Raw genomic sequence first — 7,231 nt, forward strand, 5'->3', positions numbered from 1 at the left:
TCTGTTTCGGTGGATTAGACACCACTAAACGGTAGCTATCACTTTGAGGTGTAGGTTACAGAACAGAACTATTAAATTTTACATTTAATCCAAAGGGAGACAGTGTTTATGAAAAATATACAAAAGATTTTACAAAAAGGGGGACAAAACATTACAGCATAAAGCTACATAAAACAAAAGGGTTAAAGAGGAGACTTACAACAGTACATCGATCGCAGAGACTATTCAGTTTACCCGAAGGAGAGCGCTTCGATTGTTCTGTCAATAAACAGGGTCCCTACATACATGAAATGTAACTCTCTGTACGAAGGCTGATAATTGGGATTCATCTTTTATCAGACCCCGAGTCCCACCAACATACTCCTCTATGATGACCTCATAAGGACCCAGTTGTGGGCTGCACTCAGCCCTTCATAATTTTAGGAAATTCCAATTTATGTAATAACTCCTCATAGCGTGATCACAGAAGGTCGATACTGATGTCTTCTTTTCTATAGGGATTTTAGCTACACGTAGAAATCAAACATGGCCTAGCTACTGGTGGTTATATGGCGCCTATGGATATGGGGATTTTTGGTTGGTTTATAGTTATGAGAAATGTGTATTTTTGGCCTAGCTATCCCGGTTCCAATGATGTATGTCTCATTACTATTGGAAGTATAGCAAATCCAATATTCCATATTTTCTCCTGCAGACATACTGTCTGCTGATTTATTGTAAATGCAGTGACCATAGCTATTTGAAAAAGGTGCGAGATCTTCTTTGATCCACTTAGATCCTAATTAACTTTTCCTCTCTCTCTCTGGACAATACACATTCTCCTCAGTCACCTGGATATAAAGAGGAATCCTTGCATTTTAATTTATCTGCTTCACAAAGCTTCAAAAATGGGGGGAATGAGGGACCTCAAGGATTTTTAATATTTTCTATGACACCTTCATCTACTCCAATATCCCTCATAACATTGGACTGTTATGTTTTAATATTAGCCACAGACTAAATATTATCTACAAAACATAAGGAATAGAGCCCTGCTCTATGTAGAACAAGCAACTGGATGATAGCAGCTTTTAGTCCCTCATGAAGACTATTGCAGCAAGTAAAAAGTAAAAAAAAAAAAAGTTTTAAAAAATATTAAAGGGAACCTGTTACCCCGAAAATCGCGGGTGAGGTAAGCCTACCGGCATCAGGGGCTTATCTACAGCATTCTGTAATGCTGTAGATAAGCCCCCGATGTTACCTGAAAGAGAAAAAGACGTTATATTATACTCACCCAGGGGCGGTCCCGCTGCTGGTCCGGCCGGATGGGCGTCTCTGGTCCGCTCCGGCGCCTCCCATCTTCATTACAAGACGTCCTCTTCTGGTCTTCAGCCACGGCTCCGGCGCAGGCATACTTTGCTCTGCCCTCTTGAGAGCAGAGGATAGTACTGCAGTGCGCAGGCGCCAGAAAGGTCAGATCCCCGGCGCCTGCGCACTGCAGTACTTTGTCTGCCCTCAACAGGGCAGAGCAAAGTACGCCTGCGCCGGAGCCGTGGCTGAAGATCAGAAGACGACGTCTTGTAATGAAGATGGGAGGCGCCGCAGCGGACCGGAGACACCCATCTGACCTGACCAGCAGCGGGACCGCCCCTGTGTGAGTATAATCTAACGTCTTTTTCTCCTCTTTCAGGTAACATCAGGGGCTTATCTACAGCATTACAGAATGCTGTAGATAAGCCCCTGATGCCGGTGGGCTTACCTCACCCGCGATTTTCGGGGTGACAGGTTCCCTTTAAAAAAAATTAAAATATAAAAGTTCAAATCACCCCCTTTTGCCCCATTCAAAATAAAATAAAAAATCAAATATACACATATCTGGTATTGCTGTGTTCAGAATCACCCGATCTATCAATATATAAAAAGAATTAATCCAATCGGTAAACGGCGTAGCAAGAAAAAAATCGAAACGCCAGAATTACATTGTTTTGGTCATTGCAACAATGCAATTAAAATGCAATAACGGGCGATCAAAAGAACGCATATACACCAAAATGATATCAATAAAAATGTCAGATCGGCGTCCAAAAATAAGAGAAAAATGGAGACGCTATGGTTCTCGGAAAACGGCAACTTGTTTTTTGTTTTGTTTTTTTACAAACTTTGGATTTATTTTTCACCACTTAAATAAAAAAGAACCTAGACATGTTTGGGGCCTGTGAACTTGTAATCACCTGGAAAATCACAACGGTAGGTCAGTTTTAGCATTTAGTTAACATGGTAAAAAAAAATCCAAAAAAAAATTGTGAAATTGCACTTTTTTGCAATTTCACAGCATTTTGAGTTTTTTTCCCCGTTTTCCAATACATGATATGGTAAAATCAACGGTGTCAATCAAAAGTACAACTCGTCCCTCAAAAAACAAGCCCCCAAAGGCCATATTGACAGAAAAATAAAAGTTGTGGCCGTGGAAAGAAGGGGAGCAAAAAAAGGAAACACAAAAACGGAAATACCCCTGGTCCTTAATGGGTTAAACTTTTTTAAAGTAGAGGCTAACAATTACATTAATTTTAGAAGTGGCAATTACTCAAGATGGTTTGAAAACATCCTGCAAAATCAGATAAAGAGTAAAAAAAAATTGCACTTGACTCAATATTTGGCCAACATCCTTCACCTCTCCTCCTCCAGTGGCCCACAGTCTACAGCACCACACCTCCTCCTGTGGCCCACAGCCTGTATCCCCCAGCACCACCTTCTCCTGTGGCCCACAGCCTGCACCGACCAGCATCACCTCCTTCTGTAGCCCACAGCCTGCATCCACCACCACCTGTGGCCCACAGCCTGCAGCCAAACTCACATCATCCTGGCCAACATTGTTGGCAAACAAAAACACCCTCCTACCAACTAGCCAGCCTATCTTTTATTTTCCAGGATAAAATGTGGGCTCAAACAAACAAAACAAGGGCAGAGGTGCATTCTTCAATTACACTTTTGGTTCGGAGATGTCTACACAACATCCGCAGAATCCCACCATCAGGCTGATGTTTTGGGTTCTGAAATACATTTTCAACCAGAGACTCAGGACCATGTGATTTTCCCACCCTTTAGTCCACCCCCTTCAGTCAGTTATCCTCATGTGTCCACTTGATTTTCTGCTCCCTCACCTTTTTTCAACACCCAGTCCATGCCCTGATTGTAAGTTCCCCCACTTAGTTTTTTTTTCCTTTTTTTGCTGCTATAAATCATAATTAGGTTTCGGCGTATGGAAATAATATGCATATTTTTGTTTTTAGCATACAAATTGATGTGTAGTTCATGAACGAGCCGATACAAAGAGCCGGCTCCCTGCTGTGAATGAAAGGAGTTGGCTCTGCAGTGTGAGTGAGCTGAGTCTTTTTTTTTTCCTTTCTTGGCTGGGGCCTGCAGCTTATCAGACTGTGACTCATGTGGGAGGAGCAGTGAGGAGATAAGTAGCTGTGGACTGTTTGTGAGTAGGGTTGAGCGGAACGGATCGTTCATTTTCAAAAGTCGCCGACTTTTGGCAAAGTCGGGTTTCATGAAACCCGACCCGATCCCTGTGTGGGGTCGGCCATGCGGAACGCGACTTTCGCACCAAAGTCGTGTTTCGTATGACGCGCTTGGCGCCATTTTTTCAGCCAATGAAGGAGCGTGGGCAGAGTGATGACATAGGTCTTAGGGGCGTGGACGCCTATCGTCATCTTGTCGCTTGTGCGCGAGAGAGAGAGAAGGAAAAAAAAAATTCCCATTGACTTTGCATTGGGTTTCGTGTTTCGGTCGATCCCCGACTTTTCGCCATAATCGGCTGATTTCACTCGACTCGACTTTAGAGATAGTCGAGTTTCGCGAAACCTGACTCGACCCTAAAAAAGTAAAAGTCGCTCAACCCTATTTGTGAGTACTGGAGAAGTGGTGCAGACAAGCAAAGGACAGGGTGGATGAGAAAAGAAAAACAAGGGATTACTACTGTTAACCCTTCAGTGCCCCCAGACTGCAAGCATTAGAGTTACACCATCCTTCTACGCTGGAGTCAGGATGTGAGCTACCTTAGTCCCAAATAAAGATATAGTTTACTGGCCTCATGCATGGCATATACTTTATATAGTGTGTATAGGAGGAGGGACTCAGCAGATTGTTTGGTATCATAGTATTAGGACTGAGGAGGATTCAGGACAGGAGCACTACAGGGAGGAAGATGGACGGCGTCACTTGTTGCTGCTGAGGGTAGGGTAATAAGTAATATAAAGTGATTTTTGGCTGAACCTGTGGAGAGATCTAGTACAGCTCCAATCATTATATAGAGTTACACTGGTTTCACACTTGCATATTTCGCAATCTGTGTAACAATGGCTGCACACGGATCCGTTTTCATCTCCATTGACTTTCAATGGTGACAGATGGGCCTTGCGTGTGCATCCAGTTGTCACCGTTTTCCCATGGATCCGTGTGTCTGCATATTTTACCAGACGCACAAAAACACAACTTGTTGCAGTTTTGTGTCGTCTGAAAAACACGCAGGCACAGGGACACTCACGGATCCGTGGCTACACATCTGGAGTTACCATGGAGCACGGATCCAGGACACATGTGATGAGGGAACAGCCGCCATCTTTGGACGGGCATACTAAAACAGATTGGCGTGACTCCATTTTGTCTCCTGGTCACAGGAGTGCTTCTGGCCCCCACCTTTTCTAATGAATAAAGTTCCTATTAGTATGGTAATGGGCTGAGCTCAGTGAGGAAACCACGCTAGCAGGGGGCTTGGAAATGCTTGGGGGCTTAATTAAAACACGCATGCCAAGTGACCACTGGATACACATCTATTATGGCAGCCCAGTCGAACCGTCTCCAACATGGATTTGTGAATTATGGACGCATCGTCCGAGGTACCGGCTCATAAAAATATTCTCCTCGCCCTAAAGAAATTGTGCATCTAACAGGGCGACTCCCGTGGCGGTGGGAGGTCTGAAACCCGAGATATAGGGATCAGCCTCCCACAGTGACCGAATGGGTCCAGGTTTGATCCCAGTACGACCGGCAGAACAAACCACAGGCGCTGGTACTGCCCGTGTGCTGATCCGATCATCCTGAGAGAAGTTATCCCATTTATTAGATATGGGAATAAATCTTGCAGGGAGGCAGAGGGGGTGGAGATTGCTAAACCCACCCAGCTGCAGGCAGGGGGGCTCAGCCAGGTTTAAGAAGGAGCTGAGGTCACTGGGAGAGTCTCACTCCACAGAAGAAGATCATGCTGATATCTTAAGGAACAGGGTATGCCAGCCAGAAGGGAGCAAGCACATGCTTTCTGGGGGCTGCCCGGCAACTAAGTTTTTGGACCTGCGGAATGCTATGCCCCCCCGGCTTCCACAAGCGACCTTCAACCTGGTAAATTGACCTCCAGCTTTATACTTTTAAGCCTTGTATTATTATTGTTATATTGTACTCTGACTGTAACTCTTGATATATTGTGATTGTATATTTCTTGTAATTATCTAGTGCGCCCTTAAGGCAATTAAATCATAAATTAATTTTGGGCTGATCCTTTTACTCTGATTGCGAATCTTAGAATACCCAGTGTGGGTAACAGGGCAGTCTCCCCGGCGGCCATTTGCTCTAGGTGCAGTTCCTTTACTGACCTGAGAGACAAAGGGGGTGCCGGAGAGCTGGGCCTGTGTAGTGACGTCACGGATCGGTGACGTGGGAGGAAGGGGTAATCCTTCACAACACACACGGATCCATATGATTCCGTGTGTAGAGATCCGTTATGCAGAACTGAGCATGCTCAGAAGCAAGGGATGTGCTGTATGGGAAAGTGAACTGTATGGGAGCAGTATGCAGACGTAGACTCTGCATGCTGTGCTGTCATAGTGAACGTCCTCACTAGAAGGGCGTGTGCCCTATGTTATAGCGTGCTAATGTTAATAAAATGTATTGGGAGCCTGTATATAACATGGGGGCTCTTGGTTAGGGGCTGCACGGGTGGGTCTGCTTTCACACTAGTGCTTTGGTACGGTGTGTTGTGATGTGTAGCAATCCTGATGCATCCCTACACTTAACATAGGGACGCATGGACCTGCATTTGCATCAGGATCAGTATGCGTCGGGATTTCTCATGTGCTCCCAAAACGCAGCTTATTGCGAATTTTGGGTGTTAAAAAAATCTGCAGACATCCTGGTACGTGGCAGCGCATCCAAAAAACACGATTGTCAATGTAGACAACCCCGAATCAGGATGCCTGTGTCTGACCTGCATGTGGGTGTGATACTGCGCAGGCTCGGAGCCCCATTTTTTTTCCTTTCACTTTCACCAGTCTCTTCCCTCTCCTCTTTCCCCTCTACCCCAGAAGTCAGAATTTGACATTTTCAACCAAATCCTGATCAGGATGCAGTTCCGAGCGTTTGCATCCGTTTGCAGAAAAAATACGGATGCAGATAAATTGTGTCCAAGAGGGAATGACTACAGCAATGTAGAAAAAACCTCCACATATTAGAAAGTAACACGTTAACTACAACCGAGTAGCACGGGCCCTGTTCACAAGAGCGAACAATCTGAGGAAACAGCAATGCTGAAAACACCGTCTGTACTGCTTCACTAGATACTTATACAGGCGTGGAATGAGGCTCTCACTGTACAGGCAAAGACCTGGAACCATGACAGTGTAAAACGCATTTTTATTTAAAAAAAAGAGCCAGTTCGTGAGCCGGAAGAGTCGGCTCTTTATGGTGAGCGGAGCCGAATGAACTGGATCACCAAAAAGAGCCGGACTGCCCATCACTGATACAAATCTATAAGTATGTTTTTGTGTATAAAAAAGACCTTGTTTCATTTGTTTAAAAAAAAAAAAAAAAAAGATTTGTTGTTTTAATCAGTAAATCACACACACATAACACTAAAAAGCATCAGCGGGAAAGTATACAACTGTGGGATGATTATAGTCTGTGAAATGTGTAAATGTGTAACATACAAGGAGTTTCACAAACTATTAATATCATCACCCAGTTGTATCTCTACACTTTATTGGTTATTAAAATAGGGGACCCCAGAAAAAAAAAATGTGCAGACGTTGAGTAAAATTTCTGCATTTCGTGGCTGGAAAAACGCGTGATTTTGGTGAGTTTTTGCCTGATATTAAGTCAATGGTGAAAAAGTAGGATAAAAACGCAGAGAATTGACATACAGCAGATTATTTTCTGCACCAAATCTGCAAAAATACTCAAAATGTGCATGACACGTCAG

This window comes from Ranitomeya imitator, chromosome 6 (assembly GCF_032444005.1).
Source record: "Ranitomeya imitator isolate aRanImi1 chromosome 6, aRanImi1.pri, whole genome shotgun sequence".
Lineage (NCBI taxonomy): Eukaryota > Metazoa > Chordata > Amphibia > Anura > Dendrobatidae > Ranitomeya > Ranitomeya imitator.